Here is a 26,889-nt window from a genome sequence, read left to right as displayed (position 1 = left end):
AAAATCCCATGATCTCAAGCAAAGAGGCACTGAGTTTGAAGGCAGGCCATGAAATACATCTACAGGTACACCTCCAATTGACTCAAATTATGTCAATTAGCCTATCAGAAGATTCTAAAGCCAGGACATCATTTTTGGTCATTGTCCAAGTTGTTTAAAGGCACAGCCAACCTAGTGTTTGTAAACTTCTGACCCACTGGATTTGTGATACACTGAATTATAAGTGAAATAATCTGTCTGTAAACAAATTTTGGAAAAATTACTTGTGTCATGCACAAAGTAGATGTCCTAACCGACTTGCCAAAACTATAGTTTGTTAACAAGAAATGTGTGGAATGGTTGACAAACGAGTTTTAATGACTCCAACCTAAGTGTATGTAAACTTCAGACTTCAACTGTATGTACCATTTCAAATTGTGAAACAATTTGAATTGCAGTATCCTTCCCTGGTTGTCTAGCGGTTAGGATTCGGCGCTCTCACCGCCGCGGCCAGGGTTCGATTCCCGGTCAGGGAATTTCAGTACCACTTCAAATTACAAAATGATTTGTCCTTCTGAGGTCAACATTTTATTTCTGAGGTCTTGGCTGATTTCTTTTGAAAATCCCATGATCTCAAGCAAAGAGGCACTGAGTTTGAAGGCAGGCCATGAAATACATCTACAGGTACACCTCCAATTGACTCAAATTATGTCAATTAGCCTATCAGAAGATTCTAAAGCCAGGACATCATTTTTGGTCATTGTCCAAGTTGTTTAAAGGCACAGCCAACCTAGTGTTTGTAAACTTCTGACCCCCTGGATTTGTGATACACTGAATTATAAGTGAAATAATCTGTCTGTAAACAAATTTTGGAAAAATTACTTGTGTCATGCACAAAGTAGATGTCCTAACCGACTTGCCAAAACTATAGTTTGTTAACAAGAAATGTGTGGAATGGTTGACAAACGAGTTTTAATGACTCCAACCTAAGTGTATGTAAACTTCAGACTTCAACTGTATGTACCATTTCAAATTGTGAAACAATTTGAATTGCAGTATCCTTCCCTGGTTGTCTAGTGGTTAGGATTCTGCGCTCTCACCGCCGCGGCCCGGGTTCGATTCCCGGTCAGGGAATATCAGTATCACTTCAAATTACAAAACGATTTGCCCTGCAGTGTCCTTCTGAGGTCTACATTTTATATCTGAGGTCTTGGCTGATTTCTTTTGAAAATCCCATGATCTCAAGCAAAGAGGCACTGAGTTTGAAGGCAGGCCATGAAATACATCTACAGGTACACCTCCAATTGACTCAAATTATGTCAATTAGCCTATCAGAAGATTCTAAAGCCAGGACATCATTTTTGGTCATTGTCCAAGTTGTTTAAAGGCACAGCCAAACTAGTGTTTGTAAACTTCTGACCCACTGTATGTACCATTTCAAATTGTGGACCAATTTGCACTGCAGTATCCTTCCCTGGTGGTCTAGTGGTTAGGATTCGGCGCTCTCACCGCCGCGGCCCGGGTTCGATTCCCGGTCAGGGAATATCAGTACCACTTCAAATTACAAAACGATTTGCCCTGCAGTGTCCTTCTGAGGTTGACATTTTATATCTGAGGTCTTGGCTGATTTCTTTTGAAAATCCCATGATCTCAAGCAAAGAGGCACTGAGTTTGAAGGCAGGCCATGAAATAGATCAACAGGTACACCTCCAATTGACTCAAATTATGTCAATTAGCCTATCAGAAGATTCTAAAGCCAGGACATAATTTTTGGTCATTGTCCAAGTTGTTTAAAGGCACAGCCAACCTAGTGTTTGTAAACTTCTGACCCACTGGATTTGTGATACACTGAATTATAAGTGAAATAATCTGTCTGTAAACAAATTTTGGAAAAATTACTTGTGTCATGCACAAAGTAGATGTCCTAACCGACTTGCCAAAACTATAGTTTGTTAACAAGAAATGTGTGGAATGGTTGACAAACGAGTTTTAATGACTCCGACCTAAGTGTATGTAAACTTCAGACTTCAACTGTATGTACCATTTCAAATTGTGAAACAATTTGAATTGCAGTATCCTTCCCTGGTTGTCTAGTGGTTAGGATTCGGCGCTCTCACCGCCGCGGCCCGGGTTCGATTCCCGGTCAGGGAATATCAGTATCACTTCAAATTACAAAACGATTTTCCCTGCAGTGTCCTTCTGAGGTCTACATTTTATATCTGAGGTCTTGGCTGATTTCTTTTGAAAATCCCATGATCTCAAGCAAAGAGGCACTGAGTTTGAAGGCAGGCCATGAAATACATCTACAGGTACACCTCCAATTGACTCAAATTATGTCAATTAGCCTATCAGAAGATTCTAAAGCCAGGACATCATTTTTGGTCATTGTCCAAGTTGTTTAAAGGCACAGCCAAACTAGTGTTTGTAAACTTCTGACCCACTGTATGTACCATTTCAAATTGTGGACCAATTTGCAATGCAGTATCCTTCCCTGGTGTTCTAGTGGTTAGGATTCGGCGCTCTCACCGCCGCGGCCCGGGTTCGATTCCCGGTCAGGGAATATCAGTACCACTTCAAATTACAAAACGATTTGCCCTGCAGTGTCCTTCTGAGGTTGACATTTTATATCTGAGGTCTTGGCTGATTTCTTTTGAAAATCCCATGATCTCAAGCAAAGAGGCACTGAGTTTGAAGGCAGGCCATGAAATACATCTACAGGTACACCTCCAATTGACTCAAATTATGTCAATTAGCCTATCAGAAGATTCTAAAGCCAGGACATCATTTTTGGTCATTGTCCAAGTTGTTTAAAGGCACAGCCAACCTAGTGTTTGTAAACTTCTGACCCACTGGATTTGTGATACACTGAATTATAAGTGAAATAATCTGTCTGTAAACAAATTTTGGAAAAATTACTTGTGTCATGCACAAAGTAGATGTCCTAACCGACTTGCCAAAACTATAGTTTGTTAACAAGAAATGTGTGGAATGGTTGACAAACGAGTTTTAATGACTCCAACCTAAGTGTATGTAAACTTCAGACTTCAACTGTATGTACCATTTCAAATTGTGAAACAATTTGAATTGCAGTATCCTTCCCTGGTTGTCTAGTGGTTAGGATTCGGCGCTCTCACCGCCGCGGCCCGGGTTCGATTCCCGGTCAGGGAATATCAGTATCACTTCAAATTACAAAACGATTTTCCCTGCAGTGTCCTTCTGAGGTCTACATTTTATATCTGAGGTCTTGGCTGATTTCTTTTGAAAATCCCATGATCTCAAGCAAAGAGGCACTGAGTTTGAAGGCAGGCCATGAAATACATCTACAGGTACACCTCCAATTGACTCAAATTATGTCAATTAGCCTATCAGAAGATTCTAAAGCCAGGACATCATTTTTGGTCATTGTCCAAGTTGTTTAAAGGCACAGCCAAACTAGTGTTTGTAAACTTCTGACCCACTGTATGTACCATTTCAAATTGTGGACCAATTTGCAATGCAGTATCCTTCCCTGGTGTTCTAGTGGTTAGGATTCGGCGCTCTCACCGCCGCGGCCCGGGTTCGATTCCCGGTCAGGGAATATCAGTACCACTTCAAATTACAAAACGATTTGCCCTGCAGTGTCCTTCTGAGGTTGACATTTTATATCTGAGGTCTTGGCTGATTTCTTTTGAAAATCCCATGATCTCAAGCAAAGAGGCACTGAGTTTGAAGGCAGGCCATGAAATACATCTACAGGTACACCTCCAATTGACTCAAATTATGTCAATTAGCCTATCAGAAGATTCTAAAGCCAGGACATCATTTTTGGTCATTGTCCAAGTTGTTTAAAGGCACAGCCAACCTAGTGTTTGTAAACTTCTGACCCACTGGATTTGTGATACACTGAATTATAAGTGAAATAATCTGTCTGTAAACAAATTTTGGAAAAATTACTTGTGTCATGCACAAGGTAGATGTCCTAACCGACTTGCCAAAACTATAGTTTGTTAACAAGAAATGTGTGGAATGGTTGACAAACGAGTTTTAATGACTCCAACCTAAGTGTATGTAAACTTCAGACTTCAACTGTATGTACCATTTCAAATTGTGAAACAATTTGAATTGCAGTATCCTTCCCTGGTTGTCTAGTGGTTAGGATTCGGCGCTCTCACCGCCGCGGCCAGGGTTCGATTCCCGGTCAGGGAATTTCAGTACCACTTCAAATTACAAAATGATTTGCCCTGCAGTGTCCTTCTGAGGTCAACATTTTATTTCTGAGGTCTTGGCTGATTTCTTTTGAAAATCCCATGATCTCAAGCAAAGAGGCACTGAGTTTGAAGGCAGGCCATGAAATACATCTACAGGTACACCTCCAATTGACTCAAATTATGTCAATTAGCCTATCAGAAGATTCTAAAGCCAGGACATCATTTTTGGTCATTGTCCAAGTTGTTTAAAGGCACAGCCAAACTAGTGTTTGTAAACTTCTGACCCACTGTATGTACCATTTCAAATTGTGGACCAATTTGCAATGCAGTATCCTTCCCTGGTGGTCTAGTGGTTAGGATTCGGCGCTCTCACCGCCGCGGCCCGGGTTCGATTCCCGGTCAGGGAATATCAGTACCACTTCAAATTACAAAACGATTTGCCCTGCAGTGTCCTTCTGAGGTTGACATTTTATATCTGAGGTCTTGGCTGATTTCTTTTGAAAATCCCATGATCTCAAGCAAAGAGGCACTGAGTTTGAAGGCAGGCCATGAAATACATCTACAGGTACACCTCCAATTGACTCAAATTATGTCAATTAGCCTATCAGAAGATTCTAAAGCCAGGACATCATTTTTGGTCATTGTCCAAGTTGTTTAAAGGCACAGCCAACCTAGTGTTTGTAAACTTCTGACCCACTGGATTTGTGATACACTGAATTATAAGTGAAATAATCTGTCTGTAAACAAATTTTGGAAAAATTACTTGTGTCATGCACAAAGTAGATGTCCTAACCGACTTGCCAAAACTATAGTTTGTTAACAAGAAATGTGTGGAATGGTTGACAAACGAGTTTTAATGACTCCAACCTAAGTGTATGTAAACTTCAGACTTCAACTGTATGTACCATTTCAAATTGTGAAACAATTTGAATTGCAGTATCCTTCCCTGGTTGTCTAGTGGTTAGGATTCGGCGCTCTCACCGCCGCGGCCAGGGTTCGATTCCCGGTCAGGGAATTTCAGTACCACTTCAAATTACAAAATGATTTGCCCTGCAGTGTCCTTCTGAGGTCAACATTTTATTTCTGAGGTCTTGGCTGATTTCTTTTGAAAATCCCATGATCTCAAGCAAAGAGGCACTGAGTTTGAAGGCAGGCCATGAAATACATCTACAGGTACACCTCCAATTGACTCAAATTATGTCAATTAGCCTATCAGAAGATTCTAAAGCCAGGACATCATTTTTGGTCATTGTCCAAGTTGTTTAAAGGCACAGCCAAACTAGTGTTTGTAAACTTCTGACCCACTGTATGTACCATTTCAAATTGTGGACCAATTTGCAATGCAGTATCCTTCCCTGGTGGTCTAGTGGTTAGGATTCGGCGCTCTCACCGCCGCGGCCCGGGTTCGATTCCCGGTCAGGGAATATCAGTACCACTTCAAATTACAAAACGATTTGCCCTGCAGTGTCCTTCTGAGGTTGACATTTTATATCTGAGGTCTTGGCTGATTTCTTTTGAAAATCCCATGATCTCAAGCAAAGAGGCACTGAGTTTGAAGGCAGGCCATGAAATACATCTACAGGTACACCTCCAATTGACTCAAATTATGTCAATTAGCCTATCAGAAGATTCTAAAGCCAGGACATCATTTTTGGTCATTGTCCAAGTTGTTTAAAGGCACAGCCAACCTAGTGTTTGTAAACTTCTGACCCACTGGATTTGTGATACACTGAATTATAAGTGAAATAATCTGTCTGTAAACAAATTTTGGAAAAATTACTTGTGTCATGCACAAAGTAGATGTCCTAACCGACTTGCCAAAACTATAGTTTGTTAACAAGAAATGTGTGGAATGGTTGACAAACGAGTTTTAATGACTCCAACCTAAGTGTATGTAAACTTCAGACTTCAACTGTATGTACCATTTCAAATTGTGAAACAATTTGAATTGCAGTATCCTTCCCTGGTTGTCTAGTGGTTAGGATTCGGCGCTCTCACCGCCGCGGCCAGGGTTCGATTCCCGGTCAGGGAATTTCAGTACCACTTCAAATTACAAAATGATTTGCCCTGCAGTGTCCTTCTGAGGTCAACATTTTATTTCTGAGGTCTTGGCTGATTTCTTTTGAAAATCCCATGATCTCAAGCAAAGAGGCACTGAGTTTGAAGGCAGGCCATGAAATACATCTACAGGTACACCTCCAATTGACTCAAATTATGTCAATTAGCCTATCAGAAGATTCTAAAGCCAGGACATCATTTTTGGTCATTGTCCAAGTTGTTTAAAGGCACAGCCAAACTAGTGTTTGTAAACTTCTGACCCACTGTATGTACCATTTCAAATTGTGGACCAATTTGCACTGCAGTATCCTTCCCTGGTGGTCTAGTGGTTAGGATTCGGCGCTCTCACCGCCGCGGCCCGGGTTCGATTCCCGGTCAGGGAATATCAGTACCACTTCAAATTACAAAACGATTTGCCCTGCAGTGTCCTTCTGAGGTTGACATTTTATATCTGAGGTCTTGGCTGATTTCTTTTGAAAATCCCATGATCTCAAGCAAAGAGGCACTGAGTTTGAAGGCAGGCCATGAAATAGATCAACAGGTACACCTCCAATTGACTCAAATTATGTCAATTAGCCTATCAGAAGATTCTAAAGCCAGGACATAATTTTTGGTCATTGTCCAAGTTGTTTAAAGGCACAGCCAACCTAGTGTTTGTAAACTTCTGACCCACTGGATTTGTGATACACTGAATTATAAGTGAAATAATCTGTCTGTAAACAAATTTTGGAAAAATTACTTGTGTCATGCACAAAGTAGATGTCCTAACCGACTTGCCAAAACTATAGTTTGTTAACAAGAAATGTGTGGAATGGTTGACAAACGAGTTTTAATGACTCCGACCTAAGTGTATGTAAACTTCAGACTTCAACTGTATGTACCATTTCAAATTGTGAAACAATTTGAATTGCAGTATCCTTCCCTGGTTGTCTAGTGGTTAGGATTCGGCGCTCTCACCGCCGCGGCCCGGGTTCGATTCCCGGTCAGGGAATATCAGTATCACTTCAAATTACAAAACGATTTTCCCTGCAGTGTCCTTCTGAGGTCTACATTTTATATCTGAGGTCTTGGCTGATTTCTTTTGAAAATCCCATGATCTCAAGCAAAGAGGCACTGAGTTTGAAGGCAGGCCATGAAATACATCTACAGGTACACCTCCAATTGACTCAAATTATGTCAATTAGCCTATCAGAAGATTCTAAAGCCAGGACATCATTTTTGGTCATTGTCCAAGTTGTTTAAAGGCACAGCCAAACTAGTGTTTGTAAACTTCTGACCCACTGTATGTACCATTTCAAATTGTGGACCAATTTGCAATGCAGTATCCTTCCCTGGTGTTCTAGTGGTTAGGATTCGGCGCTCTCACCGCCGCGGCCCGGGTTCGATTCCCGGTCAGGGAATATCAGTACCACTTCAAATTACAAAACGATTTGCCCTGCAGTGTCCTTCTGAGGTTGACATTTTATATCTGAGGTCTTGGCTGATTTCTTTTGAAAATCCCATGATCTCAAGCAAAGAGGCACTGAGTTTGAAGGCAGGCCATGAAATACATCTACAGGTACACCTCCAATTGACTCAAATTATGTCAATTAGCCTATCAGAAGATTCTAAAGCCAGGACATCATTTTTGGTCATTGTCCAAGTTGTTTAAAGGCACAGCCAACCTAGTGTTTGTAAACTTCTGACCCACTGGATTTGTGATACACTGAATTATAAGTGAAATAATCTGTCTGTAAACAAATTTTGGAAAAATTACTTGTGTCATGCACAAAGTAGATGTCCTAACCGACTTGCCAAAACTATAGTTTGTTAACAAGAAATGTGTGGAATGGTTGACAAACGAGTTTTAATGACTCCAACCTAAGTGTATGTAAACTTCAGACTTCAACTGTATGTACCATTTCAAATTGTGAAACAATTTGAATTGCAGTATCCTTCCCTGGTTGTCTAGTGGTTAGGATTCGGCGCTCTCACCGCCGCGGCCAGGGTTCGATTCCCGGTCAGGGAATTTCAGTACCACTTCAAATTACAAAATGATTTGCCCTGCAGTGTCCTTCTGAGGTCAACATTTTATTTCTGAGGTCTTGGCTGATTTCTTTTGAAAATCCCATGATCTCAAGCAAAGAGGCACTGAGTTTGAAGGCAGGCCATGAAATACATCTACAGGTACACCTCCAATTGACTCAAATTATGTCAATTAGCCTATCAGAAGATTCTAAAGCCAGGACATAATTTTTGGTCATTGTCCAAGTTGTTTAAAGGCACAGCCAACCTAGTGTTTGTAAACTTCTGACCCACTGGATTTGTGATACACTGAATTATAAGTGAAATAATCTGTCTGTAAACAAATTTTGGAAAAATTACTTGTGTCATGCACAAAGTAGATGTCCTAACCGACTTGCCAAAACTATAGTTTGTTAACAAGAAATGTGTGGAATGGTTGACAAACGAGTTTTAATGACTCCGACCTAAGTGTATGTAAACTTCAGACTTCAACTGTATGTACCATTTCAAATTGTGAAACAATTTGAATTGCAGTATCCTTCCCTGGTTGTCTAGTGGTTAGGATTCGGCGCTCTCACCGCCGCGGCCCGGGTTCGATTCCCGGTCAGGGAATATCAGTATCACTTCAAATTACAAAACGATTTTCCCTGCAGTGTCCTTCTGAGGTCTACATTTTATATCTGAGGTCTTGGCTGATTTCTTTTGAAAATCCCATGATCTCAAGCAAAGAGGCACTGAGTTTGAAGGCAGGCCATGAAATACATCTACAGGTACACCTCCAATTGACTCAAATTATGTCAATTAGCCTATCAGAAGATTCTAAAGCCAGGACATCATTTTTGGTCATTGTCCAAGTTGTTTAAAGGCACAGCCAAACTAGTGTTTGTAAACTTCTGACCCACTGTATGTACCATTTCAAATTGTGGACCAATTTGCAATGCAGTATCCTTCCCTGGTGGTCTAGTGGTTAGGATTCGGCGCTCTCACCGCCGCGGCCCGGGTTCGATTCCCGGTCAGGGAATATCAGTACCACTTCAAATTACAAAACGATTTGCCCTGCAGTGTCCTTCTGAGGTTGACATTTTATATCTGAGGTCTTGGCTGATTTCTTTTGAAAATCCCATGATCTCAAGCAAAGAGGCACTGAGTTTGAAGGCAGGCCATGAAATACATCTACAGGTACACCTCCAATTGACTCAAATTATGTCAATTAGCCTATCAGAAGATTCTAAAGCCAGGACATCATTTTTGGTCATTGTCCAAGTTGTTTAAAGGCACAGCCAACCTAGTGTTTGTAAACTTCTGACCCACTGGATTTGTGATACACTGAATTATAAGTGAAATAATCTGTCTGTAAACAAATTTTGGAAAAATTACTTGTGTCATGCACAAAGTAGATGTCCTAACCGACTTGCCAAAACTATAGTTTGTTAACAAGAAATGTGTGGAATGGTTGACAAACGAGTTTTAATGACTCCAACCTAAGTGTATGTAAACTTCAGACTTCAACTGTATGTACCATTTCAAATTGTGAAACAATTTGAATTGCAGTATCCTTCCCTGGTTGTCTAGTGGTTAGGATTCGGCGCTCTCACCGCCGCGGCCAGGGTTCGATTCCCGGTCAGGGAATTTCAGTACCACTTCAAATTACAAAATGATTTGCCCTGCAGTGTCCTTCTGAGGTCAACATTTTATTTCTGAGGTCTTGGCTGATTTCTTTTGAAAATCCCATGATCTCAAGCAAAGAGGCACTGAGTTTGAAGGTAGGCCATGAAATACATCTACAGGTACACCTCCAATTGACTCAAATTATGTCAATTAGCCTATCAGAAGATTCTAAAGCCAGGACATCATTTTTGGTCATTGTCCAAGTTGTTTAAAGGCACAGCCAACCTAGTGTTTGTAAACTTCTGACCCCCTGGATTTGTGATACACTGAATTATAAGTGAAATAATCTGTCTGTAAACAAATTTTGGAAAAATTACTTGTGTCATGCACAAAGTAGATGTCCTAACCGACTTGCCAAAACTATAGTTTGTTAACAAGAAATGTGTGGAATGGTTGACAAACGAGTTTTAATGACTCCAACCTAAGTGTATGTAAACTTCAGACTTCAACTGTATGTACCATTTCAAATTGTGAAACAATTTGAATTGCAGTATCCTTCCCTGGTTGTCTAGTAGTTAGGATTCGGCGCTCTCACCGCTGCGGCCCGGGTTCGATTCCCGGTCAGGGAATTTCAGTACCACTTCAAATTACAAAACGATTTGCCCTGCAGTGTCCTTCTGAGGTTGACATTTTATATCTGAGGTCTTGGCTGATTTCTTTTGAAAATCCCATGATCTCAAGCAAAGAGGCACTGAGTTTGAAGGCAGGCCATGAAATACATCTACAGGTACACCTCCAATTGACTCAAATTATGTCAATTAGCCTATCAGAAGATTCTAAAGCCAGGACATCATTTTTGGTCATTGTCCAAGTTGTTTAAAGGCACAGCCAAACTAGTGTTTGTAAACTTCTGACCCACTGTATGTACCATTTCAAATTGTGGACCAATTTGCACTGCAGTATCCTTCCCTGGATGTCTAGTGGTTAGGATTCAGCGCTCTCACCGCCGCGGCCCGGGTTCGATTCCCGGTCAGGGATATCAGTACCACTTCAAATTACAAAACGATTTGCCCTGCAGTGTCCTTCTGAGGTTGACATTTTATATCTGAGGTCTTGGCTGATTTCTTTTGAAAATCCCATGATCTCAAGCAAAGAGGCACTGAGTTTGAAGGCAGGCCATGAAATACATCTACAGGTACACCTCCAATTGACTCAAATTATGTCAATTAGCCTATCAGAAGATTCTAAAGCCAGGACATCATTTTTGGTCATTGTCCAAGTTGTTTAAAGGCACAGCCAACCTAGTGTTTGTAAACTTCTGACCCACTGGATTTGTGATACACTGAATTATAAGTGAAATAATCTGTCTGTAAACAAATTTTGGAAAAATTACTTGTGTCATGCACAAAGTAGATGTCCTAACCGACTTGCCAAAACTATAGTTTGTTAACAAGAAATGTGTGGAATGGTTGACAAACGAGTTTTAATGACTCCAACCTAAGTGTATGTAAACTTCAGACTTCAACTGTATGTACCATTTCAAATTGTGAAACAATTTGAATTGCAGTATCCTTCCCTGGTTGTCTAGTGGTTAGGATTCGGCGCTCTCACCGCCGCGGCCCGGGTTCGATTCCCGGTCAGGGAATATCAGTATCACTTCAAATTACAAAACGATTTGCCCTGCAGTGTCCTTCTGAGGTCTACATTTTATATCTGAGGTCTTGGCTGATTTCTTTTGAAAATCCCATGATCTCAAGCAAAGAGGCACTGAGTTTGAAGGCAGGCCATGAAATTCATCTACAGGTACACCTCCAATTGACTCAAATTATGTCAATTAGCCTATCAGAAGATTCTAAAGCCAGGACATCATTTTTGGTCATTGTCCAAGTTGTTTAAAGGCACAGCCAACCTAGTGTTTGTAAACTTCTGACCCACTGGATTTGTGATACACTGAATTATAAGTGAAATAATCTGTCTGTAAACAAATTTTGGAAAAATTACTTGTGTCATGCACAAAGTAGATGTCCTAACCGACTTGCCAAAACTATAGTTTGTTAACAAGAAATGTGTGGAATGGTTGACAAACGAGTTTTAATGACTCCAACCTAAGTGTATGTAAACATCAGACTTCAACTGTATGTACCATTTCAAATTGTGAAACAATTTGAATTGCAGTATCCTTCCCTGGTTGTCTAGTGGTTAGGATTCGGCGCTCTCACCGCCGCGGCCAGGGTTCGATTCCCGGTCAGGGAATTTCAGTACCACTTCAAATTACAAAATGATTTGCCCTGCAGTGTCCTTCTGAGGTCAACATTTTATTTCTGAGGTCTTGGCTGATTTCTTTTGAAAATCCCATGATCTCAAGCAAAGAGGCACTGAGTTTGAAGGCAGGCCATGAAATACATCTACAGGTACACCTCCAATTGACTCAAATTATGTCAATTAGCCTATCAGAAGATTCTAAAGCCAGGACATCATTTTTGGTCATTGTCCAAGTTGTTTAAAGGCACAGCCAACCTAGTGTTTGTAAACTTCTGACCCACTGGATTTGTGATACACTGAATTATAAGTGAAATAATCTGTCTGTAAACAAATTTTGGAAAAATTACTTGTGTCATGCACAAAGTAGATGTCCTAACCGACTTGCCAAAACTATAGTTTGTTAACAAGAAATGTGTGGAATGGTTGACAAACGAGTTTTAATGACTCCAACCTAAGTGTATGTAAACTTCAGACTTCAACTGTATGTACCATTTCAAATTATGAAACAATTAGAATTTCAGTATCCTTCCCTGGTTGTCTAGTGGTTAGGATTCGGCGCTCTCGCGGCCCGGGTTCGATTCCCGGTCAGGGAATTTCAGTACCACTTCAAGTTACAAAACGATTTGCCCTGCAGTGTCCTTCTGAGGTCTACATTTTATTTCTGAGGTCTTGGCTGATTTCTTTTGAAAATCCCATGATCTCAAGCAAAGAGGCACTGAGTTTGAAGGCAGGCCATGAAATACATCTACAGGTACACCTCCAATTGACTCAAATTATGTCAATTAGCCTATCAGAAGATTCTAAAGCCAGGACATCATTTTTGGTCATTGTCCAAGTTGTTTAAAGGCACAGCCAAACTAGTGTTTGTAAACTTCTGACCCACTATATGTACCATTTCAAATTGTTGACCAATTTGCACTGCAGTATCCTTCCCTGGTGGTCTAGTGGTTAGGATTCGGCGCTCTCACCGCCGCGGCCCGGGTTCGATTCCCGGTCAGGGAATGTCAGTACCACTTCAAATTACAAAACGATTTGCCCTGCAGTTTCCTTCTGAGGTTGACATTTTATTTCTGAGGTCTTGGCTGATTTCTTTTGAAAATCCCATGATCTCAAGCAAAGAGGCACTGAGTTTGAAGGCAGGCCATGAAATAGATCTACAGGTACACCTCCAATTGACTCAAATTATGTCAATTAGCCTATCAGAAGATTCTAAAGCCAGGACATCATTTTTGGTCATTGTCCAAGTTGTTTAAAGGCACAGCCAACCTAGTGTTTGTAAACTTCTGACCCACTGGATTTGTGATACACTGAATTATAAGTGAAATAATCTGTCTGTAAACAAGTTTTGGAAAAATTACTTGTGTCATGCACAAAGTAGATGTCCTAACCGACTTGCCAAAACTATAGTTTGTTAACAAGAAATGTGTGGAATGGTTGACAAACGAGTTTTAATGACTCCAACCTAAGTGTATGTAAACTTCAGACTTCAACTGTATGTACCATTTCAAATTATGAAACAATTTGAATTTCAGTATCCTTCCCTGGTTGTCTAGTGGTTAGGATTCGGCGCTCTCACCGCCGCGGCCCGGGTTCGATTCCCGGTCAGGGAATATCAGTACCACGTCAAGTTACAAAATGATTTGCCCTGCAGTGTCCTTCTGAGGTCTACATTTTATTTCTGAGGTCTTGGCTGATTTCTTTTGAAAATCCCATGATCTCAAGCAAAGAGGCACTGAGTTTGAAGGCAGGCCATGAAATACATCTACAGGTACACCTCCAATTGACTCAAATTATGTCAATTAGCCTATCAGAAGATTCTAAAGCCAGGACATCATTTTTGGTCATTGTCCAAGTTGTTTAAAGGCACAGCCAAACTAGTGTTTGTAAACTTCTGACCCACTGTATGTACCATTTCAAATTGTGGACCAATTTGCACTGCAGTATCCTTCCCTGGTGGTCTAGTGGTTAGGATTCGGCGCTCTCACCGCCGCGGCCCGGGTTCGATTCCCGGTCAGGGAATATCAGTACCACTTCAAATTACAAAACGATTTGCCCTGCAGTGTCCTTCTGAGGTTGACATTTTATATCTGAGGTCTTGGCTGATTTCTTTTGAAAATACCATGATCTCAAGCAAAGAGGCACTGAGTTTGAAGGCAGGCCATGAAATACATCTACAGGTACACCTCCAATTGACTCAAATTATGTCAATTAGCCTATCAGAAGATTCTAAAGCCAGGACATCATTTTTGTCATTGTCCAAGTTGTTTAAAGGCACAGCCAACCTAGTGTTTGTAAACTTCTGACTCACTGGATTTGTGATACACTGAATTATAAGTGAAATAATCTGTCTGTAAACAAATTTTGGAAAAATTACTTGTGTCATGCACAAAGTAGATGTCCTAACCGACTTGCCAAAACTATAGTTTGTTAACAAGAAATGTGTGGAATGGTTGACAAACGAGTTTTAATGACTCCAACCTAAGTGTATGTAAACTTCAGACTTCAACTGTATGTACCATTTCAAATTGTGAAACAATTTGAATTGCAGTATCCTTCCCTGGTTGTCTAGTGGTTAGGATTCGGCGCTCTCACCGCCGCGGCCCGGGTTCGTTTCCCGGTCAGGGAATATCAGTATCACTTCAAATTACAAAACGATTTGCCCTGCAGTGTCCTTCTGAGTTCTACATTTTATATCTGAGGTCTTGGCTGATTTCTTTTGAAAATCCCATGATCTCAAGCAAAGAGGCACTGAGTTTGAAGGCAGGCCATGAAATACATCTACAGGTACACCTCCAATTGACTCAAATTATGTCAATTAGCCTATCAGAAGATTCTAAAGCCAGGACATCATTTTTGGTCATTGTCCAAGTTGTTTAAAGGCACAGCCAACCTAGTGTTTGTAAACTTCTGACCCACTGGATTTGTGATACACTGAATTATAAGTGAAATAATCTGTCTGTAAACAAATTTTGGAAAAATTACTTGTGTCATGCACAAAGTAGATGTCCTAACCGACTTGCCAAAACTATAGTTTGTTAACAAGAAATGTGTGGAATGGTTGACAAACGAGTTTTAATGACTCCAACCTAAGTGTATGTAAACTTCAGACTTCAACTGTATGTACCATTTCAAATTATGAAACAATTTGAATTGCAGTATCCTTCCCTGGTTGTCTAGTGGTTCGGATTCGGCGCTCTCACCGCTGCGGCCCGGGTTCGATTCCCGGGCAGGGAATATCAGTACCAATTCAAGTTACAAAACGATTTGCCCTGCAGTGTCCTTCTGAGGTCTACATTTTATTTCTGAGGTCTTGGCTGATTTCTTTTGAAAATCCCATGATCTCAAGCAAAGAGGCACTGAGTTTGAAGGCAGGCCATGAAATACATCTACAGGTACACCTCCAATTGACTCAAATTATGTCAATTAGCCTATCAGAAGATTATAAAGCCAGGACATCATTTTTGGTCATTGTCCAAGTTGTTTAAAGGCACAGCCAAACTAGTGTTTGTAAACTTCTGACCCACTGTATGTACCATTTCAAACTGTGGACCAATTTGAACTGCAGTATTCTTCCCTGGTGGTCTAGTGGTTAGGATTCGGCGCTCTCACCGCCGCGGCCCGGGTTCGATTCCCGGTCAGGGAACTTATCTTTTGCGACTTGTTTACTTGTGCAACCTGTCACAATGAATTTAGTAGGTTATTGCACATACGTACCACTTCAAATTACAAAACCATTTGCCCTGCAGTGTCCTTCCCTGGTGTTCTAGTTGTGCACCAGTCTCTCCTGCAGCAAAGCACCCCCACAACATGATGCTGCCACCCCTGTGCTTCACGGTTGGGATGGTGTTCTTCGGCTTGTAAGACACCCCCTTTCTCCTCCAAACACAACAATGGTCAATATGGCCAAACACTTCCATTTTTGTTTCATCAGACCAGAGGACATTTCTCCAAAAAGTAGGATCTTTGTCCCCAAACTGTAGTCTGGCATTTTCAGGTTATGTCGATATAGGACTCGTTTCACTGTAGATACTTCTGTATCTGTTTCCTCCAGCATCTTCACAAGGTCCTTTGCTGTTGTTTTGCATACTATTGCTTGTACAGAGGAACGTGGTACCTTCAGGCGTTTGGAAATTGCTCCCAAGGATGAACCAGACTTGTGGACGTCTACATTTTATTTCTGAGGTCTTGGCTGATTTCTTTTGAAAATCCCATGATCTCAAGCAAAGAGGCACTGAGTTTGAAGGCAGGCCATGAAATACATCTACAGGTACACCTCCAATTGACTCAAATTATGTCAATTAGCCTATCAGAAGATTCTAAAGCCAGGACATCATGTTTGGTCATTGTCCAAGTTGTTTAAAGGCACAGCCAACCTAGTGTTTGTAAACTTCTGACCCACTGGATTTGTGATACACTGAATTATAAGTGAAATAATCTGTCTGTAAACAAATTTTGGAAAAATTACTTGTGTCATGCACAAAGTAGAAGTCCTAACCGACTTGCCAAAACTATAGTTTGTTAACAAGAAATGTGTGGAATGGTTGACAAATGAGTTTTAATGACTCCAACCTAAGTGTATGTAAACTTCAGACTTCAACTGTATGTACCATTTCAAATTATGAAACAATTTGAATTCCAGTATCCTTCCCTGGTTGTGTAGTGGTTAGGATTCGGCGCTCTCACCGCCGCGGCCCGGGTTCGATTCCCGGTCAGGGAATATCAGTACCACTTCAAGTTACAAAACGATTTGCCCTGCAGTGTCCTTCTGAGGTCTACATTTTATTTCTGAGGTCTTGGCTGATTTCTTTTGAAGATCCCATGATCTCAAGCAAAGAGGCACTGAGTTTGAAGGCAGGCCATGAAATACATCTACAGGTACACCTCCAATTGACTCAAATTATGTCAATTAGCCTATCAGAAGATTCTAAAGCCAGGACATCATTTTTGGTCATTGTCCAAGTTGTTTAAAGGCACAGCCAACCTAGTGTTTGTAAACTTCTGACCCACTGGATTTGTGATACACTGAATTATAAGTGAAATAATCTGTCTGTAAACAAATTTTGGAAAAATTACTTGTGTCATGCACAAAGTAGATGTCCTAACCGACTTGCCAAAACTATAATTTGTTAACAAGAAATGTGTGGAATGGTTGACAAACGAGTTTTAATGACTCCAACCTAAGTGTATGTAAACTTCAGACTTCAACTGTATGTACCATTTCAAATTGTGAAACAATTTGAATTGCAGTATCCTTCCCAGGTTGTCTAGTGGTTAGGATTCGGCGCTCTCACCGCCGCGGCCCGGGTTCGATTCCCGGTCAGGGAATTTCAGTACCACTTCAAATTACAAAACGATTTGCCCTGCAGTGTTCTTCTGAGGTCTACATTTTATTTCTGAGGTCTTGGCTGATTTCTTTTGAAAATCCCATGATCTCAAGCAAAGAGGCACTGAGTTTGAAGGCAGGCCATGAAATACATCTACAGGTACACCTCCAATTGACTCAAATTATGTCAATTAGCCTATCAGAAGATTCTAAAGCCAGGACATCATTTTTGGTCATTGTCCAAGTTGTTTAAAGGCACAGCCAACCTAGTGTTTGTAAACTTCTGACCCACTGGATTTGTGATACACTGAATTATAAGTGAAATAATCTGTCTGTAAACAAATTTTGGAAAAATTACTTGTGTCATGCACAAAGTAGATGTCCTAACCGACTTGCCAAAACTATAGTTTGTTAACAAGAAATGTGTGGAATGGTTGACAAACGAGTTTTAATGACTCCAACCTAAGTGTATGTAAACTTCAGACTTCAACTGTATGTACCATTTCAAATTATGAAACAATTTGAATTGCAGTATCCTTCCCTGGTTGTCTAGTGGTTCGGATTTGGCGCTCTCACCGCTGCGGCCCAGGTTCGATTCCCGGGCAGGGAATATCAGTACCACTTCAAGTTACAAAACAATTTGCCCTGCAGTGTCCTTCTGAGGTCTACATTTTATTTCTGAGGTCTTGGCTGATTTCTTTTGAAAATCCCATGATCTCAAGCAAAGAGGCACTGAGTTTGAAGGCAGGCCATGAAATACATCTACAGGTACACCTCCAATTGACTCAAATTATGTCAATTAGCCTATCAGAAGATTATAAAGCCAGGACATCATTTTTGGTCATTGTCCAAGTTGTTTAAAGGCACAGCCAAACTAGTGTTTGTCATCTTCTGACCCACTGTATGTACCATTTCAAACTGTGGACCAATTTGAACTGCAGTATTCTTCCCTGGTGGTCTAGTGGTTAGGATTCGGCGCTCTCACCGCCGCGGCCCGGGTTCGATTCCCGGTCAGGGAACTTATCTTTTGCGACTTGTTTACTTGTGCAACCTGTCACAATGAATTTAGTAGGTTATTGCACATACGTACCACTTCAAATTACAAAACCATTTGCCCTGCAGTGTCCTTCCCTGGTGTTCTAGTTGTGCACCAGTCTCTCCTGCAGCAAAGCACCCCCACAACATGATGCTGCCACCCCTGTGCTTCACGGTTGGGATGGTGTTCTTCGGCTTGTAAGACACCCCCTTTCTCCTCCAAACACAACAATGGTCAATATGGCCAAACACTTCCATTTTTGTTTCATCAGACCAGAGGACATTTCTCCAAAAAGTAGGATCTTTGTCCCCAAACTGTAGTCTGGCATTTTCAGGTTATGTCGATATAGGACTCGTTTCACTGTAGATACTTCTGTATCTGTTTCCTCCAGCATCTTCACAAGGTCCTTTGCTGTTGTTTTGCATACTATTGCTTGTACAGAGGAACGTGGTACCTTCAGGCGTTTGGAAATTGCTCCCAAGGATGAACCAGACTTGTGGACGTCTACATTTTATTTCTGAGGTCTTGGCTGATTTCTTTTGAAAATCCCATGATCTCAAGCAAAGAGGCACTGAGTTTGAAGGCAGGCCATGAAATACATCTACAGGTACACCTCCAATTGACTCAAATTATGTCAATTAGCCTATCAGAAGATTCTAAAGCCAGGACATCATGTTTGGTCATTGTCCAAGTTGTTTAAAGGCACAGCCAACCTAGTGTTTGTAAACTTCTGACCCACTGGATTTGTGATACACTGAATTATAAGTGAAATAATCTGTCTGTAAACAAATTTTGGAAAAATTACTTGTGTCATGCACAAAGTAGAAGTCCTAACCGACTTGCCAAAACTATAGTTTGTTAACAAGAAATGTGTGGAATGGTTGACAAATGAGTTTTAATGACTCCAACCTAAGTGTATGTAAACTTCAGACTTCAACTGTATGTACCATTTCAAATTATGAAACAATTTGAATTGCAGTATCCTTCCCTGGTTGTCTAGTGGTTAGGATTCGGCGCTCTCACCGCCGCGGCCCGGGTTCGATTCCCGGTCAGGGAATATCAGTACCACTTCAAGTTACAAAACGATTTGCCCTGCAGTGTCCTTCTGAGTTCTACAATTTATTTCTGAGGTCTTGGCTGATTTCTTTTGAAAATCCCATGATCTCAAGCAAAGAGGCACTGAGTTTGAAGGCAGGCCATGAAATACATCTACAGGTACACCTCCAATTGACTCAAATTATGTCAATTAGCCTATCAGAAGATTCTAAAGCCAGGACATCATTTTTGGTCATTGTCCAAGTTGTTTAAAGGCACAGCCAAACTAGTGTTTGTAAACTTCTGACCCACTGTATGTACCATTTCAAACTGTGGACCAATTTGCACTGCAGTATCCTTCCCTGGTGGTCTAGTGGTTAGGATTCGGCGCTCTCACCGCCGCGGCCCGGGTTCGATTCCCGGTCAGGGAACTTCTCTTTTGCGACTTGTTTACTTGTGCAACCTGTCACAATGAATTTAGTAGGTTATTGCACATACGTACCACTTCAAATTACAAAACCATTTGCCCTGCAGTGTCCTTCCCTGGTGTTCTAGTTGTGCACCAGTCTCTCCTGCTGCAAAGCACCCCCACAACATGATGCTGCCACCCCTGTGCTTCACGGTTGGGATGGTGTTCTTCGGCTTGTAAGACACCCCCTTTCTCCTCCAAACACAACAATGGTCAATATGGCAAAACACTTCTATTTTTGTTTCATCAGACCAGAGGACATTTCTCCAAAAAGTAGGATCTTTGTCCCCAAACTGTAGTCTGGCATTTTCAGGTTATGTCGATATAGGACTCGTTTCACTGTAGATACTTCTGTATCTGTTTCCTCCAGCATCTTCACAAGGTCCTTTGCTGTTGTTTTGCATACTATTGCTTGTACAGAGGAACGTGGTACCTTCAGGCGTTTGGAAATTGCTCCCAAGGATGAACCAGACTTGTGGACGTCTACATTTTATTTCTGAGGTCTTGGCTGATTTCTTTTGAAAATCCCATGATCTCAAGCAAAGAGGCACTGAGTTTGAAGGCAGGCCATGAAATACATCTACAGGTACACCTCCAATTGACTCAAATTATGTCAATTAGCCTATCAGAAGGTTCTAAAGCCAGGACATCATTTTTGGTCATTGTCCAAGTTGTTTAAAGGCACAGCCAACCTAGTGTTTGTAAACTTCTGACCCACTGGATTTGTGATACACTGAATTATAAGTGAAATAATCTGTCTGTAAACAAATTTTGGAAAAATTACTTGTGTCATGCACAAAGTAGATGTCCTAACCGACTTGCCAAAACTATAGTTTGTTAACAAGAAATGTTTGGAATGGTTGACAAACGAATTTTAATGACTCCAACCTAAGTGTATGTAAACTTCAGACTTCAACTGTATGTACCATTTCAAATTTTGAAACAATCTGAATTGCAGTATCCTTCCCTGGTTGTCTAGTGGTTCGGATTCGGCGCTCTCACCGCTGCTGCCCGGGTTCGATTCCCGGGCAGGGAATATCAGTACCACTTCAAGTTACAAAACGATTTGCCCTGCAGTGTCCTTCTGAGGTCTACATTTTATTTCTGAGGTCTTGGCTGATTTCTTTTGAAAATCCCATGATCTCAAGCAAAGAGGCACTGAGTTTGAAGGCAGGCCATGAAATACATCTACAGGTACACCTCCAATTGACTCAAATTATGTCAATTAGCCTATCAGAAGATTCTAAAGCCAGGACATCATTTTTGGTCATTGTCCAAGTTGTTTAAAGGCACAGCCAAACTAGTGTTTGTAAACTTCTGACCCACTGTATGTACCATTTCAAAATGTGGACCAATTTGCACTGCAGTATCCTTCCCTGGTGGTCTAGTGGTTAGGATTCGGCGCTCTCACCGCCGCGGCCCGGGTTCGATTCCCGGTCAGGGAATATCAGTACCACTTCAAATTACAAAACGATTTGCCCTACAGTGTCCTTCTGAGGTTGACAATTTATATCTGAGGTCTTGGCTGATTTCTTTTGAAAATCCCATGATCTCAAGCAAAGAAGCACTGAGTTTGAAGGCAGGCCATGAAATACATCTACAGGTACACCTCCAATTGACTCAAATTATGTCAATTAGCCTATCAGAAGGTTCTAAAGCCAGGACATCATTTTTGGTCATTGTCCAAGTTGTTTAAAGGCACAGCCAACCTAGTGTTTGTAAACTTCTGACCCACTGGATTTGTGATACACTGAATTATAAGTGAAATAATCTGTCTGTAAACAAATTTTGGAAAAATTACTTGTGTCATGCACAAAGTAGATGTCCTAACCGACTTGCCAAAACTATAGTTTGTTAACAAGAAATGTTTGGAATGGTTGACAAACGAGTTTTAATGACTCCAACCTAAGTGTATGTAAACTTCAGACTTCAACTGTATGTACCATTTCAAATTTTGAAACAATTTGAATTGCAGTATCCTTCCCTGGTTGTCTAGTGGTTCGGGTTCGGCGCTCTCACCGCTGCGGCCCGGGTTCGATTCCCGGGCAGGGAATATCAGTACCACTTCAAGTTACAAAACGATTTGCCCTGCAGTGTCCTTCGGAGGTCTACATTTTATTTCTGAGGTCTTGGCTGATTTCTTTTGAAAATCCCATGATCTCAAGCAAAGAGGCACTGAGTTTGAAGGCAGGCCATGAAATACATCTACAGGTACACCTCCAATTGACTCAAATTATGTCAATTAGCCTATCAGAAGATTCTAAAGCCAGGACATCATTTTTGGTCATTGTCCAAGTTGTTTAAAGGCACAGCCAAACTAGTGTTTGTAAACTTCTGACCCACTGTATGTACCATTTCAAACTGTGGACCAATTTGCACTGCAGTATCCTTCCCTGGTGGTCTAGTGGTTAGGATTCGGCGCTCTCACTGCCGCGGCCCGGGTTCGATTCCCGGTCAGGGAATATCAGTACCACTTCAAATTACAAAACGATTTGCCCTACAGTGTCCTTCTGAGGTTGACATTTTATATCTGAGGTCTTGGCTGATTTCTTTTGAAAATCCCATGATCTCAAGCAAAGAGGCACTGAGTTTGAAGGCAGGCCATGAAATACATCTACAGGTACACCTCCAATTGACTCAAATTATGTCAATTAGCCTATCAGAAGATTCTAAAGCCAGGACATCATTTTTGGTCATTGTCCAAGTTGTTTAAAGGCACAGCCAACCTAGTGTTTGTAAACTTCTGACCCACTGGATTTGTGATACACTGAATTATAAGTGAAATAATCTGTCTGTAAACAAATTTTGGAAAAATTACTTGTGTCATGCACAAAGTAGATGTCCTAACCGACTTGCCAAAACTATAGTTTGTTAACAAGAAATGTGTGGAATGGTTGACAAACAAGTTTTAATGACTCCAACCTAAGTGTATGTAAACTTCAGACTTCAACTGTATGTTCCATTTCAAATTATGAAACAATTTGAATTGCAGTATCCTTCCCTGGTTGTCTAGTGGTTAGGATTCGGCGCTCTCACCGCCGCGGCCCGGGTTCGATTCCCGGTCAGGGAATATAAGTACCATTTCCAGTTACAAAACAATTTGCCCTGCAGTGTCCTTCTGAGGTCTACATTTTATATCTGAGGTCTTGGCTGATTTCTTTTGAAAATCCCATGATCTCAAGCAAAGAGGCACTGAGTTTGAAGGCAGGCCATGAAATACATCTACAGGTACACCTCCAATTGACTCAAATTATGTCAATTAGCCGATCAGAAGATTCTAAAGCCAGGACATCATTTTTGGTCATTGTCCAAGTTGTTTAAAGGCACAGCCAAACTAGTGTTTGTAAACTTCTGACCCACTGTATGTACCATTTCAAATTGTGGACCAATTTGCACTGCAGTATCCTTCCCTGGTGGTCTAGTGGTTAGGATTCGGCGCTCTCACCGCCGCGGCCCGGATTCGATTCCCGGTCAGGGAATATCAGTACCACTTCAAATTACAAAACGATTTGCCCTGCAGTGTCCTTCTGAGGTTGACATTTTATATTCTGAGGTCTTGGCTGATTTCTTTTGAAAATCCCATGATCTCAAGCAAAGAGGCACTGAGTTTGAAGGCAGGCCATGAAATACATCTACAGGTACACCTCCAATTGACTCAAATTATGTCAATTAGCCTATCAGAAGATTCTAAAGCCAGGACATCATTTTTGGTCATTGTCCAAGTTGTTTAAAGGCACAGCCAACCTAGTGTTTGTAAACTTCTGACCCACTGGATTTGTGATACACTGAATTATAAGTGAAATAATCTGTCTGTAAACAAATTTTGGAAAAATTACTTGTGTCATGCACAAAGTAGAAGTCCTAACCGACTTGCCAAAACTATAGTTTGTTAACAAGAAATATGTGGAATGGTTGACAAACGAGTTTTAATGACTCCAACCTAAGTGTATGTAAACTTCAGACTTCAACTGTATGTACCATTTCAAATTATGAAACAATTTGAATTGCAGTATCCTTCCCTGGTTGTCTAGTGGTTAGGATTCGGCGCTCTCACCGCCGCGGCCCGGGTTCGATTCCCGGTCAGGGAATATCAGTACCACTTCAAGTTACAAAACGATTTGCCCTGCAGTGTCCTTCTGAGGTCTACATTTTATTTCTGAGGTCTTGGCTGATTTCTTTTGAAAATCCCATGATCTCAAGCAAAGAGGCACTGAGTTTGAAGGCAGGCCATGAAATACATCTACAGGTACACCTCCAATTGACTCAAATTATGTCAATTAGCCTATCAGAAGATTCTAAAGCCAGGACATCATTTTTGGTCATTGTCCAAGTTGTTTAAAGGCACAGCCAACCTAGTGTTTGTAAACTTCTGACCCACTGGATTTGTGATACACTGAATTATAAGTGAAATAATCTGTCTGTAAACAAATTTTGGAAAAATTACTTGTGTCATGCACAAAGTAGATGTCCTAACCGACTTGCCAAAACTATAGTTTGTTAACAAGAAATGTGTGGAATGGTTGACAAACAAGTTTTAATGACTCCAACCTAAGTGTATGTAAACTTCAGACTTCAACTGTATGTTCCATTTCAAATTATGAAACAATTTGAATTGCAGTATCCTTCCCTGGTTGTCTAGTGGTTAGGATTCGGCGCTCTCACCGCCGCGGCCCGGGTTCGATTCCCGGTCAGGGAATATAAGTACCATTTCCAGTTACAAAACAATTTGCCCTGCAGTGTCCTTCTGAGGTCTACATTTTATATCTGAGGTCTTGGCTGATTTCTTTTGAAAATCCCATGATCTCAAGCAAAGAGGCACTGAGTTTGAAGGCAGGCCATGAAATACATCTACAGGTACACCTCCAATTGACTCAAATTATGTCAATTAGCCGATCAGAAGATTCTAAAGCCAGGACATCATTTTTGGTCATTGTCCAAGTTGTTTAAAGGCACAGCCAAACTAGTGTTTGTAAACTTCTGACCCACTGTATGTACCATTTCAAATTGTGGACCAATTTGCACTGCAGTATCCTTCCCTGGTGGTCTAGTGGTTAGGATTCGGCGCTCTCACCGCCGCGGCCCGGATTCGATTCCCGGTCAGGGAATATCAGTACCACTTCAAATTACAAAACGATTTGCCCTGCAGTGTCCTTCTGAGGTTGACATTTTATATTCTGAGGTCTTGGCTGATTTCTTTTGAAAATCCCATGATCTCAAGCAAAGAGGCACTGAGTTTGAAGGCAGGCCATGAAATACATCTACAGGTACACCTCCAATTGACGCAAATTATGTCAATTAGCCTATCAGAAGATTCTAAAGCCAGGACATCATTTTTGGTCATTGTCCAAGTTGTTTAAAGGCACAGCCAACCTAGTGTTTGTAAACTTCTGACCCACTGGATTTGTGATACACTGAATTATAAGTGAAATAATCTGTCTGTAAACAAATTTTGGAAAAATTACTTGTGTCATGCACAAAGTAGAAGTCCTAACCGACTTGCCAAAACTATAGTTTGTTAACAAGAAATATGTGGAATGGTTGACAAACGAGTTTTAATGACTCCAACCTAAGTGTATGTAAACTTCAGACTTCAACTGTATGTACCATTTCAAATTATGAAACAATTTGAATTGCAGTATCCTTCCCTGGTTGTCTAGTGGTTAGGATTCGGCGCTCTCACCGCCGCGGCCCGGGTTCGATTCCCGGTCAGGGAATATCAGTACCACTTCAAGTTACAAAACGATTTGCCCTGCAGTGTCCTTCTGAGGTCTACATTTTATTTCTGAGGTCTTGGCTGATTTCTTTTGAAAATCCCATGATCTCAAGCAAAGAGGCACTGAGTTTGAAGGCAGGCCATGAAATACATCTACAGGTACACCTCCAATTGACTCAAATTATGTCAATTAGCCTATCAGAAGATTCTAAAGCCAGGACATCATTTTTGGTCATTGTCCAAGTTGTTTAAAGGCACAGCCAAACTAGTGTTTGTAAACTTCTGACCCACTGTATGTACCATTTCAAATTGTGGACCAATTTGAACTGCACTATCCTTCCCTGGTGGTCTAGTGGTTAGGATTCGGCGCTCTCACCGCCGCGGCCCGGGTTCGATTCCCGGTCAGGGAACTTCTCTTTTGCGACTTGTTTACTTGTGCAACCTGTCACAATGAATTTAGTAGGTTATTGCACATACGTACCACTTCAAATTACAAAACCATTTGCCCTGCAGTGTCCTTCCCTGGTGTTCTAGTTGTGCACCAGTCTCTCCTGCTGCAAAGCACCCCCACAACATGATGCTGCCACCCCTGTGCTTCACGGTTGGGATGGTGTTCTAGTGGTCTAGTGGTTAGTATTTGGCGCTCTCACCCCCGCGGCTCGGGTTCGAATCCCGGTCAGGGAACTTCACTTATGCGACTTGTTTACTTGTGCAACCTGTCACAATGAATTTAGTAGGTTATTGCACATATGTACCACTTCAAATTACAAAACCATTTGCCCTGCAGTGTCCTTCCCTGGTGTTCTAGTGGTGCACCAGTCTCTCCTGCAGCAAAGCACCCCCACAACATGATGCTGCCACCCCTGTGCTTCACGGTTGGGATGGTGTTCTTCGGCTTGTAAGACACCCCCTTTCTCCTCCAAACACAACAATGGTCAATATGGCAAAACACTTCTATTTTTGTTTCATCAGACCAGAGGACATTTCTCCAAAAAGTAGGATCTTTGTCCCCAAACTGTAGTCTGGCATTTTCAGGTTATGTCGATATAGGACTCGTTTCACTGTAGATACTTCTGTATCTGTTTCCTCCAGCATCTTCACAAGGTCCTTTGCTGTTGTTTTGCATACTATTGCTTGTACAGAGGAACGTGGTACCTTCAGGCGTTTGGAAATTGCTCCCAAGGATGAACCAGACTTGTGGACGTCTACATTTCA

The 26,889-nt window shown here is 41.3% G+C and overlaps 24 non-coding genes across 24 annotated transcripts; all 24 read left to right on the top strand.

Annotated features, from left to right (window-relative positions):
* Nucleotides 1–1,450: 1,450 nt before the first annotated feature.
* Nucleotides 1,451–1,522, top strand: trnae-cuc (transfer RNA glutamic acid (anticodon CUC)). The gene has a single exon. It is a non-coding gene; the product is annotated as a tRNA-Glu (tRNA).
* Nucleotides 1,523–2,058: 536 nt separating this feature from the next.
* trnae-cuc (transfer RNA glutamic acid (anticodon CUC)) lies at nucleotides 2,059–2,130 on the top strand. Its single transcript has one exon. It is a non-coding gene; the product is annotated as a tRNA-Glu (tRNA).
* A 945-nt stretch (nucleotides 2,131–3,075) lies between these two features.
* Nucleotides 3,076–3,147, top strand: trnae-cuc (transfer RNA glutamic acid (anticodon CUC)). The gene has a single exon. It is a non-coding gene; the product is annotated as a tRNA-Glu (tRNA).
* Nucleotides 3,148–4,501: 1,354 nt separating this feature from the next.
* Nucleotides 4,502–4,573, top strand: trnae-cuc (transfer RNA glutamic acid (anticodon CUC)). The gene has a single exon. It is a non-coding gene; the product is annotated as a tRNA-Glu (tRNA).
* A 945-nt stretch (nucleotides 4,574–5,518) lies between these two features.
* trnae-cuc (transfer RNA glutamic acid (anticodon CUC)) lies at nucleotides 5,519–5,590 on the top strand. The gene has a single exon. It is a non-coding gene; the product is annotated as a tRNA-Glu (tRNA).
* A 945-nt stretch (nucleotides 5,591–6,535) lies between these two features.
* trnae-cuc (transfer RNA glutamic acid (anticodon CUC)) lies at nucleotides 6,536–6,607 on the top strand. The gene has a single exon. It is a non-coding gene; the product is annotated as a tRNA-Glu (tRNA).
* A 536-nt stretch (nucleotides 6,608–7,143) lies between these two features.
* On the top strand, nucleotides 7,144–7,215 carry trnae-cuc (transfer RNA glutamic acid (anticodon CUC)). The gene has a single exon. It is a non-coding gene; the product is annotated as a tRNA-Glu (tRNA).
* A 1,553-nt stretch (nucleotides 7,216–8,768) lies between these two features.
* On the top strand, nucleotides 8,769–8,840 carry trnae-cuc (transfer RNA glutamic acid (anticodon CUC)). Its single transcript has one exon. It is a non-coding gene; the product is annotated as a tRNA-Glu (tRNA).
* Nucleotides 8,841–9,177: 337 nt separating this feature from the next.
* trnae-cuc (transfer RNA glutamic acid (anticodon CUC)) lies at nucleotides 9,178–9,249 on the top strand. Its single transcript has one exon. It is a non-coding gene; the product is annotated as a tRNA-Glu (tRNA).
* A 2,160-nt stretch (nucleotides 9,250–11,409) lies between these two features.
* Nucleotides 11,410–11,481, top strand: trnae-cuc (transfer RNA glutamic acid (anticodon CUC)). Its single transcript has one exon. It is a non-coding gene; the product is annotated as a tRNA-Glu (tRNA).
* A 1,547-nt stretch (nucleotides 11,482–13,028) lies between these two features.
* On the top strand, nucleotides 13,029–13,100 carry trnae-cuc (transfer RNA glutamic acid (anticodon CUC)). Its single transcript has one exon. It is a non-coding gene; the product is annotated as a tRNA-Glu (tRNA).
* A 536-nt stretch (nucleotides 13,101–13,636) lies between these two features.
* On the top strand, nucleotides 13,637–13,708 carry trnae-cuc (transfer RNA glutamic acid (anticodon CUC)). The gene has a single exon. It is a non-coding gene; the product is annotated as a tRNA-Glu (tRNA).
* Nucleotides 13,709–14,045: 337 nt separating this feature from the next.
* Nucleotides 14,046–14,117, top strand: trnae-cuc (transfer RNA glutamic acid (anticodon CUC)). The gene has a single exon. It is a non-coding gene; the product is annotated as a tRNA-Glu (tRNA).
* Nucleotides 14,118–15,669: 1,552 nt separating this feature from the next.
* On the top strand, nucleotides 15,670–15,741 carry trnae-cuc (transfer RNA glutamic acid (anticodon CUC)). The gene has a single exon. It is a non-coding gene; the product is annotated as a tRNA-Glu (tRNA).
* A 2,627-nt stretch (nucleotides 15,742–18,368) lies between these two features.
* On the top strand, nucleotides 18,369–18,440 carry trnae-cuc (transfer RNA glutamic acid (anticodon CUC)). The gene has a single exon. It is a non-coding gene; the product is annotated as a tRNA-Glu (tRNA).
* A 1,002-nt stretch (nucleotides 18,441–19,442) lies between these two features.
* Nucleotides 19,443–19,514, top strand: trnae-cuc (transfer RNA glutamic acid (anticodon CUC)). Its single transcript has one exon. It is a non-coding gene; the product is annotated as a tRNA-Glu (tRNA).
* A 337-nt stretch (nucleotides 19,515–19,851) lies between these two features.
* On the top strand, nucleotides 19,852–19,923 carry trnae-cuc (transfer RNA glutamic acid (anticodon CUC)). The gene has a single exon. It is a non-coding gene; the product is annotated as a tRNA-Glu (tRNA).
* A 1,411-nt stretch (nucleotides 19,924–21,334) lies between these two features.
* trnae-cuc (transfer RNA glutamic acid (anticodon CUC)) lies at nucleotides 21,335–21,406 on the top strand. The gene has a single exon. It is a non-coding gene; the product is annotated as a tRNA-Glu (tRNA).
* A 945-nt stretch (nucleotides 21,407–22,351) lies between these two features.
* On the top strand, nucleotides 22,352–22,423 carry trnae-cuc (transfer RNA glutamic acid (anticodon CUC)). Its single transcript has one exon. It is a non-coding gene; the product is annotated as a tRNA-Glu (tRNA).
* Nucleotides 22,424–22,959: 536 nt separating this feature from the next.
* On the top strand, nucleotides 22,960–23,031 carry trnae-cuc (transfer RNA glutamic acid (anticodon CUC)). The gene has a single exon. It is a non-coding gene; the product is annotated as a tRNA-Glu (tRNA).
* A 946-nt stretch (nucleotides 23,032–23,977) lies between these two features.
* trnae-cuc (transfer RNA glutamic acid (anticodon CUC)) lies at nucleotides 23,978–24,049 on the top strand. The gene has a single exon. It is a non-coding gene; the product is annotated as a tRNA-Glu (tRNA).
* Nucleotides 24,050–24,585: 536 nt separating this feature from the next.
* On the top strand, nucleotides 24,586–24,657 carry trnae-cuc (transfer RNA glutamic acid (anticodon CUC)). The gene has a single exon. It is a non-coding gene; the product is annotated as a tRNA-Glu (tRNA).
* A 946-nt stretch (nucleotides 24,658–25,603) lies between these two features.
* trnae-cuc (transfer RNA glutamic acid (anticodon CUC)) lies at nucleotides 25,604–25,675 on the top strand. The gene has a single exon. It is a non-coding gene; the product is annotated as a tRNA-Glu (tRNA).
* A 337-nt stretch (nucleotides 25,676–26,012) lies between these two features.
* On the top strand, nucleotides 26,013–26,084 carry trnae-cuc (transfer RNA glutamic acid (anticodon CUC)). Its single transcript has one exon. It is a non-coding gene; the product is annotated as a tRNA-Glu (tRNA).
* The last annotated feature ends 805 nt before the right edge of the window (nucleotides 26,085–26,889 follow it).

Source organism: Salvelinus fontinalis, unplaced genomic scaffold, assembly GCF_029448725.1.
Source record: "Salvelinus fontinalis isolate EN_2023a unplaced genomic scaffold, ASM2944872v1 scaffold_0162, whole genome shotgun sequence".
In the NCBI taxonomy this organism is placed as follows: Eukaryota; Metazoa; Chordata; class Actinopteri; order Salmoniformes; family Salmonidae; genus Salvelinus; species Salvelinus fontinalis.
The sequence above is the reverse complement of the archived record's forward strand: the minus strand, read 5'-3'. Positions and strand labels throughout refer to the sequence as shown.